At 49.6% G+C, this 18,836-nt stretch overlaps 1 long non-coding RNA gene across 1 annotated transcript; it reads right to left on the minus strand.

The window, feature by feature from the left end:
- Positions 1–9,416: 9,416 nt before the first annotated feature.
- LOC122693500 lies at positions 9,417–16,156 on the minus strand. The gene is made up of 4 exons (XR_006340925.1): positions 15,613–16,156; positions 13,349–13,542; positions 12,126–12,273; positions 9,417–11,076 (listed from the first exon to the last, which is right to left on the minus strand). It is a non-coding gene; the product is annotated as an uncharacterized LOC122693500 (long non-coding RNA).
- Positions 16,157–18,836: the final 2,680 nt, after the last annotated feature.

An 18,836-nucleotide genomic window follows, 5' to 3' on the forward strand; every position in this document is an offset into this window, starting at 1 on the left:
CCCTGACCTTGTCTTCCTAAGAGATTCCAGAGAAGGTTCAGTTCATTATAATGACGTCCCCAGAGGAAAGACCATACGACCAAGGACATCAGTTTCAAGACAGGAGAGCGGGAAGAAGCAGATACAGTTCTCCCCACCATTTAACTCTTGAGGGGCTGTGACACCTGGACCAAAGGACCCTGGCAGCGCCTTCCGGAAGTCCTCTCCCTTGTCGTAGCAAGACCCGGCCTCCCATTGGCTCTCAGGACAAGTCCCGCCCCTTCCGGTGGGCGGGGCCGGCTGTTTGGACACTGCGGTCTTCTGTTTCCCTCTCTGGCTGCCTTTTAGGATAACCTGCTCCTCTGAAAGGGTCTGGCATCTCTCTGACACACATGTTTGCTTAAAGATTTACATTTTCGATCTCCTCGCCCATTTTCTGACTGCATAAAAGAGAATTGTAAATGTTTAGAAAAATCAAAGTTCTTCTTAGACACCCGCAGCTTCAAGGAGACAGTTTCTTTAATTCATGCCAAGAAGAGGCTGAAGAAGCGAGGTGGGCTCACCTGGCCCTTTTCTTGCTGAAGGTTTCTAGCCTTTATTTCCTGTCAGTCTTGGAGTAGCCTCAAGTCCTCAGGGCAGGTTGGAAGCTTGTCAGACTGGGGCAGGCGGGGACCCCACGCTGGACCCAGGTCCTGGAGAGAGGCCCTGGGGAAGGGAGGGCTAAGGAGCAGCCACCCTAAGGAGCAGCTAAGGACCCTAAGGAGCAAGCCGAGGGTCCGAGGACATCGGCCTGCCTGATTCCTGGGTCAGACGCTGGGCAGGGAAGCAGATGGCCTGCTCCTCGCCCTGCAGGGCAGCCTCTTTGCAGACCCCACCTGTGTTCTTCCATCCTCCTCTGCCTGTTCTTTTCCTTTTGTCTATGGCGTGACCACAGCTCTGCCTAGGTATTTGGGGTTGAGGCGTTGAGCTTTTGACAGATAGCAAACGTTTAAATGTTCGTTAATTCACACCCAGAAAACCATGACCTTGGTTATCCATTTCTTCTTTCAACAAAAATGAAAGGCAAATGCAAGGAATCACAGGGTTATCCCTAAAATAGAAAGTGGAAGTCGAGTGCACTTGATAATTATAGGTAGAGACAATCAATGCTCTTGGCTCTTTAGAAAGGAAACTTGCTAAGTGATAGATGAAGGATAAGACTTCCAGGCTGAGTGATGCTTGTCTGTGGACCTCTGGGGACCAAAAGCCATGGGTTCAGCTGACTGCACAATCCTCCGTAGGTTCTTAACCCCTGACTTTCCAACTACCCTGGCCAGATTGCTAAGAGCGACACTCCTCAGTTCTATTTATTTAAAGAAAGTTCACATTTCTTTACCTAAAGAAATCTATAGTGGGACTTTCCTGGTGGGCCAGCGGTTAAGAATCCATCTGCCAATGCAGGGAACGCGGGTTCGATGCTTGGTCTGGGAAGATTCCACATGCTGCAGAGCAACAAATCCCATGTGCCGCCACTACTGAGTCCGCGTTCTAGAGCCCAAGAGCTGCGAGTACTGAAGGCCGAGCACCTAAAGCCATACTCTGCAACAAGAGAAACCACTGCAACGAGCAGCCCACCCATCACAGCTAGAGAGTAGCCCCCCTCACCGCAACTAGAGAAAGCTGGCATGCAGCAACGAAGACCCAGCATGGGAAAAAATAAATAAATAAATTTAAATAAAGAAGAAATTTATACTGTTTCCCCTATCACACCACCACTCAACCATTGGAAATGGAAAACTCCAGCCCATGAAGCAGAGTCCTTCTTTTAAGTGCCCCACCAGGCCCTTTCAGAACAGTCTAAACTCTAATGAATGAGATTCTTCTTGTCTCTTGCCTTCCAGTTAAAGGCTGTGGGCCACCTTCTGGTTTCCCCAGGTCTTATCTGACCCATTTCTGCGTTTTGCCTTCTGTGTCAAAGGAGGACCCTAGACGCCATCTTCATCCTTTGGGGTGGAAGAAAAGACCCACCTCTCCAATGCTCTTCCCTGTTACACACAGTCCTCTTGAATGTTCCAGGAAAGTATATGCAAAAATTCCAAGAACTGAATTCCAACCCTGGTTGCACATACTCTGAGAGGCTGGTGAATTTTCTCCTGTGTCTTCACTCATCCAGGGCTCCCAGGGTCCCTGGACGAGCCCCTGGAGCTGTTTTGGATGGTGTGGAGAACTGGGTTGGGTCTCACCAGGGCAGTAAGCGTGGAAACAGGAGAGTGAAAGAGAACAGAATTCTGGACAAGGACCCAGCTCTCCTCCCCGGGACAGTTCACAGCGTGCTTCCTTTCTGACCCACCGACACGCCATTCATGGGTCCCCATTTATTGCGAGCTTCTGACCCTCCAAGTCAGCCTATAAAAATGAGAACATCTGGAAATCCCATGGCGGAGTAGTAGGGAAAGCGGCTTTGTGGGCTCTCGCTTTCTCCCAACCTCGTAACCTTTTATGGCTTCACAGATCATTGTCTCACTCCATGCTCCCACCCCCCGCGCCCCGCCTCACTCCCACCTCACCCCACCTCCCAGCGCCATCCTTTTGCTCACATAGGTCCTGGGGGAAACTTCCTGTGGTGGGGGTGGGGGGCATTCGTTGCTTTGGGAACGGCTGCTCGACTGTGATCATCTCAGCAGAATGCCCGGCTGGGACGCTCAGCCCCACCCGCCCGCGCATTCCCTCCTCTGGCTCCAAGCGCAGCAATTTCCAGCCCAGCCGGAGCGAGGGCTGGGGATCTTCCCTTGGTTTCTGCTTCTCATCTACTGTGCATTCCCTGGAACCATCTGGGGATGGGAGCCAGGTAGCAACAATGCAGCGAGTCTCTGAGACCAAAAGATAATTGAAAATCCCCAGGCAGTCCATTCCCTTTGGCCCCGAGTTCACATATGGTCAGCACATTAGGGCCCTCGTCCAAAAGAGCAGCTTGGGACACAGGGTGGGGTGGCTTCTGTCATTCACGCAGGGGCCCTTCCCCCCGGGACTGGGCAGTCAGGGCCCTGTGCACCTCCGGGCTGTTTCACGCTTGACCATGTCGCTGGTTTTAACCCAATACCTGAAGTCCCTTCTAGAACACTCCTCAATCGAGGAGATAAAGTAGCTGTCTTCATGAGTGATCACTTCCAGACCCAACAAAGAGAAACTCATGTGTTTGAAATGCCTGCCATTCTTCTCCATTTCACCATAAAGTAGCCCATTTAATTTTGCACAATACTGTTTGATAACAACCATGTGTGTGTCTTCTGTATTTATATACTCAGGAAAGGACCTACTTGGTCAGTGTGAGATAATTTCAGAAGAAAAATGGAACCAGATGCGACTCCTTTTTATTTGGCTCTTCAAACTCCAGCTATCTAATTCCCAGGGTCAGTCTTTACTTGAGTTTTCTGTTACCTTGCAGAAGAGGATCCTTTTACAAGACATGTTTGCTTTCCCCAGGTACCTGGCAAGCAGGAGTGAGCAAAAGATTTACAGGAGTTGGTTCTCAGCTTAGCAGTTTCCAGCATTTCCAGACTGGAGATTCAGTGGGCTGGAAGTTTCGTTTTCTGGAATAGAACACGTCTGCCTGCTAGTAGGCTGATCCACTTCAATTAAGCCAGTCTTCCAACTACCCAGAATATACAAGCACTTTGGGCCTGAAACACAAGGTCAAATAGTGCTAAGATGACTCATTTGAAACTCCAAAGCAAAGGAATTAGGCAGGGCTGACATTAGAGAAGAGTGGACTTTTCTTTCTTTTCATCTCATTTCCTCTTTTTTCTTTTATCTCCATCCCAATTTGTGCCCGTCAGCTGGCCATGTACAGTGGTACAGTTTGTGCACTATACAAAAGTGCTCATCCGAGAGAGCGAATGAGGGCTGAAATCCAGTCCAAAATGGTGTGTGTGTTATGTCGTGGACCCCAGGCTGGGGTCCATCTACCTAAAGGAAGAGACACCCTTTCTCCCCCTTGGACTAATTGCTCACCAAGTTGGTAACTCAGAGGCACATTTTTCTAAGAAGCTGAATGTGTTACTGGTGTCCTGCACATGTGACAGCCTGAAAGATGAATATGCAAACGCCAGCGTGTGTGTTGTCTGTCCCAACCCCGCGTGCATTCGTACTTTTCAATAGGCCACATTCCGTGTTCTGCCGTCTTTGGGAGGCCCCAAGGCGAGTCGCCAGGAAAGCTTTAGGTCCATAGTAGCTATGTGGCCCTTGTGCCATGAGCCCTCCTGTGGCAGACATCACTAATCGATCCTGGAATTCTTTCACGCTGAACTCCGACTGGTCTCACTTCTCCACCCAGTGGAGCACCCCCTCAATCTCTACCAACTGAACAGAGCTGATGTACAAGGGTGAGCTGTCTGCCATCCATCTCAGCCAGCTTCCACCACGACAATGATGCATAGCAAGACACCCAAAACTCAGTGGCTTAAAGCAAGAAGAGTTTATTGTTTTTTTTAATTGTTTGTTTATTTTTTGGCTGCCCTGGGTCTTTGTTGTTGCACCTCAGCTTCCTCTAGTGGTGCGTGGAGGCTACTCTCTGGTTGTGGTGCGTGGGCGTCTCACTGCTGCGGCTTCTCTTGTTGTCGAGCTCCGGCTCTAGAGGGCAGGCTCAGTGGTAGTGACCCCCGGGCTCTAGGGCGCAGGCTCAGTAGTCGTGGTGCCTGGGGTTAGTTACCCTCTGCATGTGGATTTTTCCTGGACCAGGGATTAAACCTGTGTCTTTAATTGGCAGGCAGATTCCCAACCCCTGGACCACAAGGGAAGTCCAAGAACTGTTTATTCGTGTTCAGCCATCTTGCGGCATCTGGGGTATGAGTGGCCTGGGGTGAATCGGGCTGGGAATGCTCTCCTTCAGGCTGAGGCTCAGTCTCTCGCCACGCATTGGGCTCAGATCTGGTCAGTGTGTGTCCATTCTGGGGCCCAGGTCAGCCAGAGGTCACTCTTCTCACGTTGAGAGCAGGGGCTCGGAGGGCAATATCGACCACGTGAGCGCATTTTTAGTCTCTGCCTGTGTCATGTTCCCTAACATTTCATCAGCCAAACTGTGTGATGTAGCAAAGCCCCAGATCAAAGGGAAGAAGGAGGCCCCTCCCATGCTAAGACCAAAGCGAGGGCTCTGACCACGCCCTGGCCCCGCCACGTCATCTCCGTCCTCGGCGAAGGGGCGGGGTCACGTCAAATCCCGTCTGCTGCAGGGTCCCCTTTGATAGCATCATTACACCCACCTTCCCTAGCCAGACAGTCCACCTCCTGGCTCAGGTGGGTGGATAGAAACTTCGGAGTCCGAGAGGCAGGGCGAGAGCGCTCCTGTGTACAGTCGGTCCGGTGGAGCTGAGGGTGAATGGCGGTTAAAATGGACCTGAGACAGATGCTGACTCTGGCAAGGGGTGCGCAGCAGGAGCTGAGGGGCCAGGTGGGCTCCAGGAGCTGGGCTTCAAGGTGCGTGATTTGGAAGAAATGAGACAGTGATGGAGAAACAGCAGCCACGATGGCGGATCAGGACGGGTCCCCTGACCGGAAGTAACCGTGGGCGAGGAGACCCCTGACTGGAAGTAACCATGGGCGTGGAAACCCCTGCTTTTCATTTTCACTCATCAAAAGTCACGCACCCCTTGAGGCCACAGCATCTTATCCCCACCATCAAAGGTGTACCCAGAAAATTACAGAGCTGAGGCTCTGCCCTCCAGGAGTTCACGATCTGAGACACACAGGCAGCAACTCTAGGGAGGAAAACATAAACAAAGAACCAGGCTGGTGTGAAGCAGACAGATGGCGGAGGGAATTCCAACTGTAGATGAAGAAAAGCAGGAATCAATCCAGGCGGGCTCCCTGGAAGCAGGGGCATTCAGGAGTTTCTTATGGAGGGGAGTGTTGTCATCCCAGAACAATGATGTGACTTCACGGAGGCTGCGGACGTGGAAGTGGAGCGTGGGGAGAGAGGGCTTCGGCTGCAGGGTCAGCTGAGGGGAGGGGGCGGGAGGGGGATTGCAGAGGATGGTCTGTGAGCAGTCAGCCCTGTAGCTCAGTGCAGGGTTTAGAACTCTGCACCAGCTTGCAAGAACACTTTAAGAGGGCTTGTAAGGACTCCTCTTAGAAAACTCTGGCAGGCTTTTTTTTTTTTTTTGGTCATCAGAGGTATTTTTATTTTATTTTTTAAATTGGGGTATAATTCCTTGAGCATGTTGTGATAGTTTCTGCCACACAGCAATGTGAATTAGCCACATGTGTATTTGTGTATGTGTATCTATATCTCTTTTCTGTTTTGAGCCTTCCTCCCACCCACACCCCTCATCCCAATCCTCTAGGCCATCACAGAGCACCTGTGCTGAGTGTAAAGAGGAAGAGGGGATGGAAAGAATTGTGACCTTCCATCAGACATCTCAGTGCAGGGATCAGGAAGAGGAGGGGTCACCAAGTCTATGTGCATCCCCACCCCACCCCCAAACCACATCTCACTCACCTTCCCCATCCCGGTCTCCAGTCCTGTGGATGGAGCAGCCCAGGTTTTGTGGGTCCTTCAGGTGAGATGGCAAACCGGTGACATCAGGATTGTTACTAGCCCCTTTCCCCAATGAGGAGACCGAGTCTTCAGGAAGCTGGATTCCTGGCCCGAAGTCCCAGAGCTGGATGCTGAACCCAGGCCTTCTGAATACAGCACACAGATCCTTCATGCTCTTCCCTGGGGGCTCAGGCAGTAAAGAATCCACCTGCAATACAGGTGATCCAGGTTCAATCCCTGGGTCGGGAAGATCTCCTGGAGGAGGAAATGGCAACCCACTCCAGAATTCTTGCCTGGGAAAATCCCATGGACAGAGGAGCCTGATGGGCTACAGTCCGTGGGGTCGCAAAGAGTCGGACACAACTGAGTGACTAACACCAGCCACTTCTACTATTTCTAAGAGGAGTCGCTTGCTTTAGAGAGACCACCAGCCCTGAATTCCTTACTCAGGCCCAGCCAGTAACCGTGCGGCTCGTTGGCCACTCAGGCTGTGAAGGCTGCAGCCACCCAGAAAAATCAACCTGACCTCATCTCCTGTGTCATCTCTGAGAGTATGTGTCCCGAAGCACCCAAGCCCCTTGGGAACGCTCTTTGATCCGGCGGGTCCCAGGGCTTTCCCTCCGTGCTGCAAAGTCCTGGCATCTTTCCTTCCAGAGAGAAGTTGAGTGTCAGCAGTGGCCGAGGGGGGTCTGAGTGCGGGGGCTCTTCCCTTTCAAGCCAGGTTAACTGAGTCTGGCTCGCAGGCAGGTCAGCCATTGATTTTCCTCTCTTCTCCGGAGAGCACTGCCATGGTTACACGGATAAAAGCCAGGGAATAAAAGCAGGATTGAATGGTCCGGGTTGAAAGAAGACTTCTGAAAGAGGTTCGAAGACTCCAGTTGGGGGTGGGTTAGTGGTGGGAAATCTTGCTACCTGAGCAAGATGCCTGAGCTGTTCGGATGCGATTGGGGTGGGGGCAGGGTGGGGACACATGCTGTAATTGCTATTCCTTCAGAAAGCCAAAAGGAAACCACTTGCTTTTGTCTTCCTTTTGGCTTCTTGCAGCCTGCACCCCCTGCTTGGTGAGTCTGACTTTGAGCTTGGATTTTTCTAAAAGCATTTAGGCTTTTGCTTCTAGAATGTCAAGCCCAACACAGCCCACACTCAAATTTCAGGGAGGCTAAGGCTTCAGTCTTGCAAAACAAAACAACAACAAGAACATACTGGTTCAAAATCACCCCAGAGGACCCATCAACGCTGGGATGGGTTGATGGAAAGAAAGCCACATTACCTGGCCATGCCACAAAGCCTGACCTGCTCTGGGACCCCCAAGGACCGTTCTTGGAAGACAGTCTCTCAGTAGAAATGGGCTCAGAGGTTCAGAGAAGGTGGCTTATTTTTGGTAAAAAGAAAGAAGAGGAAAAAGGTGGAATTGCAAACTACGAAGTTCTCGTCAAGGAGGCTGCGGAGGATGAGATGATTAGATAGCATCGCCGACTCAATGGACATGAGTTCGAGCAAACTCCAGGAGACCGTGGAGAAGAGATGAGCCTGGGTTGCTGCCCTCCATGGGGTTCCAGAGAGTCAGACACGACTGAACAACAGACAAACCCACGCATGCCTTTTAGGTGCCTCTAATGTGCTGGCAGGTACAGTAAATAACATGAAGAACTGTTTCCATTTCAGCCACTTTTCATGAGAACCTCAAAAAAAAAATATTAGCAAAAGCAAAAAAAAAACAAAAAACCAAAATTGGGAAAACTGGGTTCTTTTTCCAGGCCAAAGGGCTACAGGCTTTGAATGGGATTCATTAGGAGAAAGAGAATTCTATGCTCAAAGTTTTGTGTCACCTGAATCAGGCACCCTCGTGGTCCCGTGTGACTTCTGGAATAGACGCCCCAGTTCGCTGGAACAGTCAGGGTGAAGATCATGCTGCGGGCCCGCCATCCCCCGAGCCGGACTCGGTGCTGGTTCCCAAGTGAGAATGGGCTGACCTGAACAACCCACGCCTCTCCATCCAGTCTGTCTCGTGATAAACCGCAGCAGTTTGCAAGATGGAGATGGATGGAGGTGGGAGACTTAGTCTAAGCAAAATAATCCGGTCCCTCTGGGCCAAGGCAGCCCCTCCCTCTTTGTCCTCCCCACTTAACCAGTTCAGGCTCTACTTAACTCACTGCTTTTTCCTTCTAGGTTCTTGATCACACAAAAGGATGTTCACTCCTGGGTCTTTCTCCCTAAGCTCCGCTGTGATCCCCTCTGGGAAAATAACAGTTCCTTTTGTGTTCTTACTGAGCTTGAGAGACTCAGATATGTCCTAAGTGACAGAGGTCCCTGAAGCTCAACTTGAAGAGTGTTTCACAGGTTAAGCCAAGTTTTAGGGGTCAGTGAAAATTATAGGAACCTGGGCAGCCAGATGTGGGGGGGGGGGGGGGGCGGGTAGGGCTCTGAGATACACGAGCGTCTCCAGGACCATCTGTCAGGAGCAGGAGGAGGGCCATCTGTGTTCTGCAGATAGTGTGTCCACATCTCAAGAGCAGGAATTTTGTTTCTGTACATTTCACCTGTAGCAGAGGCTACTAATAGCCTTTTAGTCCCTTAAGCATGAGATCCTCTCCCCACCTTTTAAACTGGGCTTGTGGCCTAAAGACTACATCTTCCCTTGCAGTTGGCTAAGGAATAGTTGATGAGCTACAGGGAGTGATTTGTGCTGATTCTGGGAATATTCTAAAAGGAAGGGAGAATGCTCTTATCCTTCCCCCTCCCCCCTTTTCTCCTTCTTGCTCGCTGGAATGCAGATATGATGGCCAGAACCATAGCAACACTTTTGGTCCATGAGGACAAGGGCCACACCATAGGGCAGTGGTCCTAAACATTTTGGCCTCAGAACCCCTTTTAGACTCTTAAACACTCTAAAAAGCTTTCACCTATGTAACTTATACTCCTTGATATTTGCAGTATTTTTAATTAAAATATAAAAACACAAGTGTACACAAGCACATATTCCATTAACCTTCAGAGCAACAGTATCCTCACATATCATGCGGCCTCCAGAAACCCCACCCTTGAGAGAAGGAGAGTAGACAGATGAGTAACATCTCAGTATCATATGAAAACAGTTCTTGTCTCAGAGATCTTTCTCCTGAAAAGGCCTCAGGGTCCTCCCTAGGGGACGGCAGAGCAGTGAACTAGAAGTGTCCAGGTCTTGGAGGAGTTTGTGCAGTGAGTGACCACTGTATCTGACGTAGATAGTCAACTTTCAAACTCTTCATGGAGAAAAATGAAATCCATCTTCTCCCTCACCGAAGATGCTGCTACTTGGGTGGACATTCTCCTCAGGGGTTTAGTGGCAGATACTCAGGGCTTCCCTGGTGGCTCAGACAATAATCTGCCTGCAATGCGGGAGACCCGGGTTCGATCCCTGGGTCAGGAAAACCTCTTGGAGAAGGAAACGGCTACCCTCTCTGGCATTCTTGCCTGGAGAATCGCACGGTCAGAGGAGACTGGTGGGCTACAGTCCGCGGGGTCGCCCGGAGTTGGACACGGCTGAGGGACTAACGCTTTCACTTTCACTCTGTCCCCTCACACTTCACTCCTCTCCTCACTCCTTTCACTCTGGGCCTCGTCGTCTGATTTTCCTCTTCCCAGAGGCTAAAAGTAACACTTGCATTCTCAGGCAACTGTAGTAAATTTGTGTAAACTCAAACGTTTTCAGGAAAGCATTCCTCTTTTTCCTCTGTCAGTGTTAAAGCAAAGAGATCATCCCAGCTTTAATCTGCACAATGAAGGGCAACATAAATGAGAATCCGGACCACAGGTTCATCTTGATTTTAAGTCGCACCACATTGTAAACGTCGTTCCTGAATATGAAAGCACAGAGCAGGTCAGAATTAACGTGGGTCTCCCTGACACCCCAGTGAGATGAGTGTTATTAGCTCCACTCTGCAGACGAGGAAGCTGAAGCAGGAGGCTGAAGGAACTTGCCAATTATTATAATATCATGTTTTCCATTTTCAAAGCCTCCTGGTCCATTAATTAGCACATCCACTCAATAAGCCTATAAGGTCGGTAAGTGCACTTTGTAATACACACCTCCAAGCATCCCTGAGTCCTTTATGGATCCTAAGCTCATTAATATTCTTCCAACATCCCCCGAAGATGTTGTGTCTGTGGAAGACAGAATAGGTGTGTAGAGGAGGGACTGACTTCCTCAAATTTGAATGCCCAGCTGGGATGCTTTCCCCTCATGCCTCTCACGGTATCAGTGAGATTCAGAGAAGAAGTCACTGCAGTTATGTCCTCCCGGGTGTGTCTCACAAAAAGGCCCACGGAACGTGGCTGCCGGGCCCGGCCAGCTTCCTGCTTTGTCCTGCGTCCCCGTGGAAGCTCCCTTTCTGAACAGCAGAGGACCGTCCTGTGGCCCCAGCCTCTCCGCCAGGCTGACACAGCCCAAGAGGAGCAGGAGCTCTGAAGCTGGCCCCAGATGGTTGGGAAAAGGACAGCCCAGTGCTGCATCCTGACCCAAGACATGACGTGACACAGCTTACAGCACGCTGCCCTGCGGGATCCTCAAGTGTCCTCAGCCCCACACACGATGTCATGCTGCAACGCTGGGGGAAAGAAACAGAAAGAGGGCAGCTTTTAGGGGGCCTGGCATGGTATTCACAAAAACATCCTAGACGTCTGTAATAAAGAAAGCGTCAAGTTAAAGACACCAAAATTGGTCACATTAAAAAGGAAAATGAAAAAAAAAAAGGAAAATGAACAAAATAGGCTAACATAATTTTGCAGACTATAAAATATTTTTTTAAAAGAGTTTTGATTTTTCTCCCCTGTATCCCTATTCCACAGATAATTTCAGTACGGCAAGAATTTTTATTGAAGGATGAGCAAAGATAAGCTTAGCATTTTGGCTTAAAATTACACATAGAATTTACTTGTTTTCAATGTGACATTAATATAAATAGCATCATTTTTGCACATACTTTTTTTTCTCATTCCTTCTCCTCTAATTAAAAATATTACTCACAGGCAAAAGAAAAAATAAAAACAACTATACCGATCAAAATCACAACCCACAAGCATTATAATAACTCACAATTGCCACAACTCTCAATGATGCATCAGTGGTTGTGTTAACACTTCATGACTGGCTGGGAATCCATACAAACTCATTGATAAGATGAGGCCTAAGATGAGAAACTGTGTTCCCTACCATTACGGCTGCCTCCACCATCAACAACAGTGTGTGTGTGTGTGTGTGTGCGCGTGTGTGTACACGAGTGTGACCCCATGGGCTGTAGCCTGCCAGGCTCCTCTGTCCTGGGGATTCTCCAGGCAAGAATACTGGAGTGGGTTGCCATTTCCTCCTCCAGGGGATCTTCCTGACCCAGGATTGCACCCACCCCTCTTGTGTCTCCTGCATTGGCAGGCGGGTTCTTTACCCACTGTGCCACCTGGGAAGCCCATTAGCCATCCATTTTATTATAAGTAACCAAGTCATTGGTGACACATAAAGTAATAATTAAAAGGTCTGGAATGCCTGCCCTAGACCAGGGCCCCTAAAGTGTGGTCCCCAATCTGATGTCGATTCACAAACTTATTAACTCTCCTGATGAGGAAAGTACAGAACCTGAGAGTGAGTGCTGAGAAACCTTACCGCGATTTAACGTTGCCAAGACGGCCAAACAGAAGATCAGTGGGCTGTCTCGCTAAACCGTGTACAGGTGTTTCTGGAACAGCTCAGCTCTCACAGTGAGTCATGGTGGTGACAGCTGTCTGCTAGGCTGGTGCAGCAGGACCACGTCCTGAAAATCAAAACAAAACTAGTCACAGAAAGTTTGAGGAGCACCGCAGTCGCCTACGTTAGTTACGGGACCAAACTTGGTCACTGGTCTCCTCTCGAGATGAGGGTTGCTGCTGCTGGACGGATGTGAGTGGAGAAGTTTGAATTCTTAATTTAAAAACCCTGCGGGGTGAACAAGTCTTTCCAAGCTGGAAAGTGGGCATATGGGGAGATGTGGAGCTGGTGGGGAGGAGCGGAATCTGAGTCTCTTGCCCTGGAGGTGTCAGGTCAGCAACTAGAACGTGTATAGACTCCGTCCTCTGTGTTAAACCCTGGTGGCTCAATCGGTAAAGAGTCTGCCTGCAATGCAAGACACCCAGGTTCGATCCCTGGGTAAGGAAGATCTCCCGGAGAAGGGAATGGCAACCCACTCCAGTATTCTTGCCTGGAGAATTCCGTGGACAGAGGAGCCTGCAGGGCTATGGTCCATGGGGTCACAAGAATCAGACACGACTGAGTGACTAGCACTCACTGGTCTAAAGCAAGGACGTACTGAGCCCTATGAGTAAACAAATCCTTTAATTCCTTGGCTGCACCCAGATTCCCAGCTTCTCACTTCTGGAAATGTCAAAGCAGAACAAAGACTCTTCCTTACAGAACACGTTTCAGGCTCTGTATTTGATCAAAGAGTAGGCTGAGTCAGACCTTTTGCATTGAGTTACTTGAGGCCACCCATAACAGGTTTTTCCCTCTAGAACAAGTATCAGAGGTGACGACATTGATGTGGTGGAGGTGGGCACGAGAGGACTCCCATCTTCCTTGTTGTTTAGTTGCTAAATTGTGTCTGACTCTTTGCTACCCCATGGACTGTAGCCTGACAGGCTCCTCTGTCCATGGGATTCTCCAGGCAAGAATACTGGAGTGGGTTGCCATGCCCTCCTCCAGGGGATCTTCCCCACCCAGGGATCAAACCCGCATCTCTCGCCTTGCAGGCGAATTCTTTACTACAGAGCCTCCTGGGAAGCAGCAAAATGGGGGCACGAGAAGACACCCACCTTCCTGACCCCCCTCTTTCTTTGATCTTTTCCTAAGCTTACATTTGTAAAGGTGCGTTTGTGCCCATATAGTCACCGGGTGTCCAGAAACTGTCCACATCTGGAAGTGTAGTACCCAGAGCAGATCTCCACCCCTTCACTTGGCCTCCTCCGTTGTCCCCGGGTCTTCTACCAGCCACATTGGACTCGCACGTCCAAGAAAGAAATATTCTAAACCACTGTTCAGAACAGTATGCCTGTAATTAAGAAAAGATTTTTGATCCTTAAACTGCAAATCCAACACATGTGAAATGCATGGAGGAGCAGACCAAAGAAAGCTGAGCTCTTGAAACACTTCGTCTTTGAAAGTATGCAGATTTCTAAGAAAACATGCCTGCTATGGGGACCTTCAATATTTGCTGGATATGAACTGACAGTCACTTCAGAGTGAGAAGAACCGCCTGAGAAAGATGACTGTGGCCAGAGGACGACACGCTGCTTTGCTCTTTAACATGTTTCAGTATTCTTGCCTGGTGAAGCCCATGGACAGAGCAGCCTGGCAGGCTACAGTCCATGAGGTCGCAAGAGTCACGCACGACTTAGTGACTAAACCATACATAGTATTTGTGAAAGAACAAGCGTCCCTCGGTTTGGAATCCTAATGGAAAGAATAAAATTAAAGACTGACCTGGTCGGCAAAAGTCTGGATTCGGCTCTGCCTACAAGTGGCTATGACCCCGGAGACTGTAGCTCAGTGACCTTCAGTTTAAACTCCCAGAATAACTAACTTTAGATTAGGATAAGCCTGCTGATTGATTCAGATAAGGTTAATTTAAAAAGCTTTTCCTAATCATTCTCTGAACTGAAGTTGGCCAGGTTCCTTCCCGGAACGGCTCTCTGGTGTCTGGATGACAGAGCTCTCCTTTCCTCCCGCCCCTTTTCTGCTCTTCCAGCTTCTTTATCCCAACCTTCTAGTTTTTCTTTCTTCCTTTCCTTGTCTTTAGTGTTTCCTTCCCTCCCTTCTATTTCACGTTCGTCTTTCTTTCTTTCTTCTCTTCCCTTCACTCACTTCCTTTCCTCTTTCCCAGATCTTTGCTTCTTACTTTCCCACAGTTTCTCCTTTTAAAAACCCTTCCTTCCTTCTTGGTTCCTTCTTTCCTCTTTTCCTTCTCCCTCTGTTTCTTTCCTTCCTGCCTCTCTTGGAAAGAATCTTTCCTTCTCACCTTCCTTTGTCTTCCTATTTCTTTCTTACATCTCTTCCTTTCTTCCTAATTGTCTTCCTCTCATTCTGTCTTCCCTTGTTTAATTAAAAGAAAATTCTAGGTATGTGGCCAAACCTCTTTTTCCACATTGTCTCCATCCATCTCATGAGCTCCATCCATACTCATTAACTCTCAGCTCTGAAAATGGAACACAGAAAGTCTACAATTGTTTCTTACATCCAAGGCCATAAAATGTCTTGATAGAACTTAGCTTGGTACAATGAGTACAAATGTTCAACTTTGCCCTACTAGTGTTTTCTTCAAAAAGTTGTTCTGTGCAAGTTTCTTGAAAATCTCAGAAGAATCAAATCCTCATTAATAGAAGCCCAGTGTATTTAGGGTGTCAGAATATGTTTCAGAAAAGCCACAAGCCACCGTTACACAGGTTGCCTCGTTATCAGTAATCTAGCATCATGCCTTTTGTGTGTCATTTCTTTACACAATATACTATCACTGACGACTTTCAGCAAATACATCGTGGCAAAGGATTACTCTCATCAGAGGAAGACTTTGAAAAGGATATGCTAATTTCCAGGGAGCAAGAAAACATCAAAACAGTGCCAGCAAATAGCCAAGGGACTTTTATGTCTTAATATCCTTTAGAAGTGCTTTATCTCCGAGTGCAACGTGTATCATAGTATAAACAGGAAATGAAACAGCCACAGCATCAAAGAAGCACTGGCCGTGGCTGTAATTTCAGATCAGGTTTAATAAGGTTATCTACTGTAGGCTGATCAAACCAAAGGGTGCATGTTTTAAAGACCCATTTGATAATTTCCATTTAAGGCGCTCCATCCAGGATATCCGACAGAGTCCCATGCCTCCTGCTGACTCTCTGTACCTTCTTTCCAACAGGACCCCTTCGTTAGTTGCAGGGCTGTTTTGATGTCCTAATTTCAGAGGCTTCTAATTTGGAGGTGATCAGCTTATCAGAAGCTGACCTACTTTCCTGCGGGCCCTGATTTCAAATACATATGTATAAACACAAGAATCCAAAACGGGTCAGCGTCTGGAAAGGCGCCCAGCCGTTACACCCGGGTTGCAGCTGAGCAAAGGTGAGTTTACCTGCCTGTGGAAGTAAGCGCCTGATGCCTCCAAGAGTGTCAGCTCAGCCAAGTCCTGCGGCTTAGGACAGGTCAGCTCATGGTTTTCACCAGAGTGTGAACTTGGGAGCGACTCCAGGAAATAGTCCATCTACTTATTAAGAAGTGCAGCCTTCAAGTTTCCGATATAGGTACCAAAAGCGGCTCTTGGTATTTCTGAGTCGAAAAGCCACCGAAAAAAGGAGTCCAGTCTTCTCTCTGCTGGGTCCTGAATGTACGGAGTTCTGACAGTCATGAGCCTGGAGAAGTACTGAGGGCAGAAGGCAGGTTCTCCCTTGGCAAACCCAGGCTGGTGCTGGGCCCACTGACTCCCCAGGCACTGTCTGCGCCTGCAGCCCCCACCCGGGCCCGGCACCAAGGTCCACGCCCCTCGCCTGCCAGCTGGGAGGGGGCCACTCCCAGACTCTGCAAGCCACCTGACAATGTCCGTGTCCCTCCTTCTCAGCAGGGGAGGAGGGGTCAGGCAGGGGAGGAGTCCACCGCCCAGCCCCCTGGGCCTGGCTCCTCCGCGGCCCAAAGGGATCACTTTAATCAGTCCCCCCTCAAGACATTTTCAGCAAAATTCCCTTTCCCCTGGTCAGTTTCTGGCTGGCCGGCTCCGCGGTGGGGGTGGGTCGGGGAGCATCCGCTGGGGGCATGCGCAGTTTGAGCCGCCCCCCCCCCCACCCCCAGTACCCCAGTTCACCGGCTCCCAGCCCCTCCAGTGAGAATTCCTGCTTTTCCCCGGGCCTTGACCCCAGGCCCTCCGCAGACCCCAGACAGAAGTGGGGAGGGGGCCTCTGGCACGTCGCCCATGAGCATCCATCTCGCCCGTCAGGCCGGGCTGGGCCCTCACGCCCCCGCCCCCCAGCTGTCGCCATGACAGGCCGCTGGGGGTGCCGGCGCCGGGGCGGGAGGGTCAGCGCCCAGCTGGGGCGATGCCATATGCCAGGGCCGCCGCTCGGGGCGGGATCCACCAGCAGTTGCCCGCCGAGCTCCTCCAGCTCTTTGTGGAAGCAGCTGGGGGGCGGAGGGCGTCCCGGGCTTTGTTGATGGGAGCGGGCCGTGTTCGTCTCGTTTTCATCTCTCCTCCGGCCCTCTGGCCCCCAGCAGAGACCCGAGGGCCCAGCCAGGCGCCCCGCGTGGCCGAGCCCAGGCCACCTGCAAGCTGAATCGCGCAGCTGAGCCTCCGGTCCCCAGGAGGGTCCACAAGACCCCCGCCGGCCTCCTGGACCCCATTTCCAGCCCCCACCAGCAAAGCTCTAACTTGACACATTCCCACAAGGCCAGCAACCCAGCCCATCCGAATTCCAGACCCGCCCTGTCATCCCTCCACCCTTCTATTCTGTGTAGGAATCTGATAAAACACCAGCTCTGTCCCTCCCACAAACAATGCGGGCTGCCCTGTGCTTTCAGGATAGCAGATCAAAGGCGCCGAGGACAGACAGAGGCATAAACATCCATCTCAACCCCCCAAGACCTTTAGCCCTCGATCTGAACCCCCACCCACTGCAGGCCAAGGAGTACATGCATTGTGTGCGGACTCTGGGGTGGCCTTCGGGACCAGTGTCCTTCCCCTCTGAGAAAGCCAGCCATAGGAAAAGTTCTAGAAAGTCAGCAAAGGTCAAAGTCCATCTGTAAAGGCTTGCCTGTAACTGGAGGTGAGCTTTTCGCTTTTCTTTCCTTGTACGCTTCCCTGGCGGCTCAGCGGTAAGAACCTGCCTGCCAGTGCAGGAGACTCAGGTTCTATCCCTGAGTGGGGAAGATCCCCTGGAGGAGGAAATGGCAACCCACTCCCGCATTCTTGCCTGGGAAATCCCACAAACAGGAGCCTGGCGGGTGGGCTACAGTCCATGGGTCACATACACGACTGAGCACGCACGCACACCATTTGTGAGCTGCGGAAGGCATGACTTCCAGTTTCGTAAACCTCAGAGGATCGCTCTGAAGATGAAGTTGTCCAGAATTACAATGGCAGGAGTTCCCTAGTGGTGCCGTGGTTAGGACTTGAAGCTTTCACTGCTGGGGCCTGGGTTCAATCCCTGGTCTCACAAGCTCCACTGGGCAGACAGAAACAGAAAATTTACGTGGCAGAGTCCCTGAACAGACAGTATAGACCAGACCTGGTGCTAGGCACATATCTTTTCTTATTTAATCCTCAACTACAGTAGAAGGTGGGTTTTCTTGTTATTTACAGTTTACAAGTGAAGACACTGAGGCACAGAAGAGTCAAGTAAGTTGTCCAGGGTCACACAGCAACCCGATGGCAACTGAAATTTGAACCCAGACAAACATGCTTAAATAACAAGTTGCAAAATGGAAGGACAAGTACAAAAAAAATCTAAACCTGTGCTATCTGATACAGGAGCCTCAGTCACACGGGGACAGCACAGACAACATTTCCACCGATAGCTGCATGAGCTTTCAGCGGACAGCATTGATGAAGCAGCTGGTGTCAAATGTTTTTAGCAATGCAGTCATTTTTCTCTAATAAAATCTTGCATTAACCTTCAATGTATGCAATAAAGAAAAGTGCCATTTGAATAAAATTAGCATTAATTATTTTATATAGTCAAATTAATAGCATGATTATTATACATTGTACAACCATTATACAATGGTCTCATTATACCAATGAGAATTATCATGTTTTGTATGTGTCACTTTATATGTCATTTACCTTCAAACATTTTCATTGTAAAATATCACACACAGACACTCAAAAGATCAAAGAACATAAGTGTACAGTTCATTGAATATTGACAAAATAGACATCCATGTAACCACCACCCAGGTCAAGAACTTGAACTTGCTGGGAGTCAAGACACCTCCACCCCTTTCCAATCACACCCTCTCCACCACCTAGAATTTACCATCATGCAGCTGTTTCAGCAGGTGAAAACAATAAACTGAGAGTTACAGGTATGAGACCAGCTCATGAATTAAGACTGATTTCTACATTTGTAATCGGTTGGAAAAAACCAGAAGAAGAACAAATGACACGTGAAGATACTATTTTGGAAATTTGTTTGGGTTTTTCTGTAGCATTGTATGGAAAAATTTGAACGAACTTTTTGACCAACCCCGTATATGAAATTCAAATGTCACGGCCCGCAAATAAAGCTTTATTAGCACAGAAACATGCGGCTGCTTCTTACTTCCTGTGGCTACTTTTGCGCTGCATGGCAGAGTTGAGTAACCGTGGCA

The sequence above is a fragment of the Cervus elaphus genome, chromosome 5, assembly GCF_910594005.1.
Source record: "Cervus elaphus chromosome 5, mCerEla1.1, whole genome shotgun sequence".
NCBI classification, from domain to species: Eukaryota; Metazoa; Chordata; class Mammalia; order Artiodactyla; family Cervidae; genus Cervus; species Cervus elaphus.